Source organism: Chrysochloris asiatica, unplaced genomic scaffold (assembly GCF_000296735.1).
Source record: "Chrysochloris asiatica unplaced genomic scaffold, ChrAsi1.0 scaffold00198, whole genome shotgun sequence".
NCBI lineage: Eukaryota > Metazoa > Chordata > Mammalia > Afrosoricida > Chrysochloridae > Chrysochloris > Chrysochloris asiatica.
In genome coordinates this window covers 511,794-515,472 of record NW_006408716.1, presented here as the reverse complement: position 1 = coordinate 515,472, position 3,679 = coordinate 511,794, and the positions used below count along the sequence as shown (strand labels likewise).

At 38.4% G+C, this 3,679-nt stretch overlaps 1 pseudogene; it reads right to left on the bottom strand.

Annotated features, from left to right (window-relative positions):
* Nucleotides 1–2,567: 2,567 nt before the first annotated feature.
* LOC102814134 lies at nt 2,568–3,017 on the bottom strand (annotated as a pseudogene).
* Between the last annotated feature and the right edge of the window lie 662 nt (nt 3,018–3,679).

The window sequence follows — 3,679 nt, the reverse complement described above, 5'->3', positions numbered from 1 at the left end:
AACTGCAATGGCTGGTACTGTCAAAATAATATAGAATCTTACATAGCTCCTCACCAACTTTTAAGATTATAGTCACTATTCGCCAAATTAAGATATGGAATAAAAGTAAAAACAGAACAAGGAATACTGAATGGTTTAAAATCAGGAAAGAAATAGATCATATCTTCTCAGTCTGTATGATAACCAAATAACCAGAGAAGCTAGATTATATGAAACAGAATGTGACGTTAGGATTAGAGGAAGAATTATTAACAACTGCAATGTACAGAAGATACAACTTTGCTTGACAACAGTGGATACAACTCAAAATACTTACTGATGAAGATCAAAGATCACAGTCTTTAATAAGGGTTTTAAAGACACCAGAAATCCTCACTACTGGACTAATAAATAATATCATGAGAAAATATTTAGGTTGTCAACGACTTCATTTTACTTGGATCCAATAGCAACACTCATAGGAGTAGCAGTCAAGAAATCAAATGATGTATTGCCTTAGGAAAATCTGCTGCACAAGACCTCTTTAAAGTGTTCAAAGGCAAAGATGTCAGTTTGAGGACAAAGGTGAGCCTGATCTAAGCTGTAGTATTTTATCCTCATAATATCCTCATATGCATCAGAAAGTTGGATGATGAATAAAGAAGACTGTGGAAGAATTGATGCATTTGAGTTATGGTGTTGGAGAATAATATTAGAAATACCATGAATTTCCAGAAGAATAAAAACATCTTTCTTGGAAGAAATACAGCCAGAATGATCCTTAGAAGACAGGATGAGAGACTTTGTCTCTTGTACTTTGAACCCGTTGTCAGAAAATAACAGCCCTTGGAGGAGGACATCATGCTTGGTAAAGTGAAGGGTCAGCAACAAAGAGGAAGACCCACACCTGATAGATTTACACTTAAGAACAATAAAATCAAGATGCAGAACATAATTTCATGAATGACGTGACAATTGAATGAGCTACCCCATGAGACTATTTTTCCGATCTTTCAAACTCAGAAACCATAATCAGCAAGGTGTTTGATTATGGCCAAGAGATATCTCTAATATTATACATGTGAATATTTATGGACAATCATATAGATGCATATGCATTGTTGTTATTGTTAAGTGTCGTGCAGTCGGTTTCTATGCCTAGTAAACCTGTATAGGATTTCCAAGGCTTTAAATATTTTGTGGGAGCAGAAGACCTCATGTATCACCCGCTGAGCAGTTGGTGGGTTGAACCGTCAACCTTGTTGCAGTCTAGTGCTTACACATGCATACACCTATATATTCTCTTATATAGTATCTCAGAAGTATCCCTGTATTCACAATAGCAAAGATGGAAACAACTTCAGAGTCCAACAGTGCATGAACCGTTAAGTACAATGTAGTACCTATATAAAATGAAATGTTACTCAGTAATAAAGAAGCATGGATTCTTAAACTATCTTGGAACATGGTAACCTGGAGAACATTATGTTAAGTGAAACAATTCAATCCCACACAAAAAATTATTCTATGTTCTCTCTTTTATGAAATGCCATGAACAAGTAAATATACAGAAACTAATGTTCATCAGTAGGAATGAGGGAGAAGGCTATTCACTCTCTAATAGTCAATACTTATTTTTTTGTGGGACTGATGAGGGTGAAATGTACACAGTTTGACAAAGGTAAACAGTGTTACTAAAAAGTACACAAGATCTCATAAAAATTAACAAGTAACTACTATCTAGAGAGTGAAACCCCTCTCCCTCATTCCTGGTAACCACTAATAAACATTGTTGTTGTTGTTATATGCTATCGTGTTGGTTCCAACTCATAGTAACCCTATATAGGATTTCTGAGGAGCTACTGGTGAGTTTGCTCCTGGGAAACCCTATACAGGGTTGCTATGGGTTGGAACTGACTCGACGGCACTTCACAACAACAATTGGTGAGTTTGAATCATCCACCTTGAGGCTCAAACCAACCTTGTGGTCCAGTACCTACAGGGCCATTAGTCTTTGTGTATTTACTTGTTCATGTCATTTCACAAAACTGAGAACCTACAATAGTTTTTCTGTATGACTGGTTTATTTCACTCAACATAATGTCCTCCAGGTTCCCATGTTTTAAGATAATTTGAGATTTCATTTTTCTTTACTACTGAGCAGTATTTCATTTTGTATGTATATGTGTGTGTGTGTGTGTGTGTTGTGAGTGTATACATTTCATTTATCCACTCATCTATTGGTGTTCAATTAAGTTGTTTCTAACTTTTTACTATCTCATTTACCACTAGTTCCAGACACATATTTTGCTTAAATTATAGGAAGAACAGTCCCGTTTTGCAGTATTAATAGTTGCCAATCTCTCGCTCTCTATCTGCCTGGTTAGCAATGAGTTAGAATACTGGCCTCAAATTCTGATGAAATCTCTCAGTATTTGATTAAAAACAAAAAATCCAGCCAATAGGAGTTAAAAAGTGTACAATTCAACTTGACTGTGATTTGTACTATATCCACACACCACTGAAATGGTTTTGAGAGCCTGAAACACTTCTGTTGATACTAAATTTCCTGTATGCTATTCCAATTCTCACCGAAGAATGCTGACATATGTTCCTTTCCTTGCAGTCAAGATTCGAACGATGGTCACTGCCTTTTCATGCCATTGCTATCGTCACACAGGGATGCTATCATCAGAGGGGCTCTCAAAGCCTTTATAAATCTACTTTATAAGGCAGTCCACACCATTCTTGTCCGGAGACTGAAATGCCTTTTCAATATCATTAGCTTTAAAAGAGATGAGCCCCTTCAAGACAATGCTGCATGCCCGATCTTTCAACACCTGACTCTTGTTGATAGGGGGAGTTTTCAGAGCTACTTGGAAAGCAGTTGCTAAATTTCCTTGTCCATCTTGCCCTCACCGCCCCCCCGCCCCCCCCCCCCCCATTACCTCCATCCTCATCATCCACGAACTTGTTCTCATTGTACTAATTCAGTCCACCTTCTGGAACCCGGCTGATGACACCTTGTTCTTCGACATCCCTGATCCTGAGCGGTGGTAGAGGCCTCCTTTCCATGCAACTTCAGCCCAGCTTTGTTGGTTTGTTTAACAATAGTAAAGTTACAGGGGGTGCCTAGTAGAATGGGCTCCCTTGATTCCCATACCTACTATGATCTATGTAAAGGGCATCCTTATTGGCTACTCTAAATTTTCAGCCTCCGAAAGCAAATTAAATATATTCTTTTTAGGTTGATAAAAGCTATGACTTAAGCGTTCGTTGTCTCTGTGATAATGTGATAGAATGTACATACCTGCTTCCAAACTGGACAGATGGCCATTGTGCAGATCCAAAGAGTCATAGGTCAGTCTCTCCTGTAACTGTTCCACAGAGGGCTCCCAGGCAGAGAAGGTTTGAGAAGTGGTGCATGTAACAGATAATACCATTTCATGAATGGGGTACAAGGCAGGTGACATGGAAGCTCGAGACCTTTTTGCAGACAGTTGAGTGCAAGCCAATGGAGTTTCTTGGGTATTTTGTAAACCTTACTATTTGCATCCTGGATAGTGATTTGTCTGCCTTGTATTTATATCCTAGAGTAGTTTCATGTGCATGTGTCATATGTATCTAGGGCTATTATAACAGACACCTGGTGTGGTGCTGTAGGCTAAGCACTGGATTGGAATCACAAGGGTGGCAATTC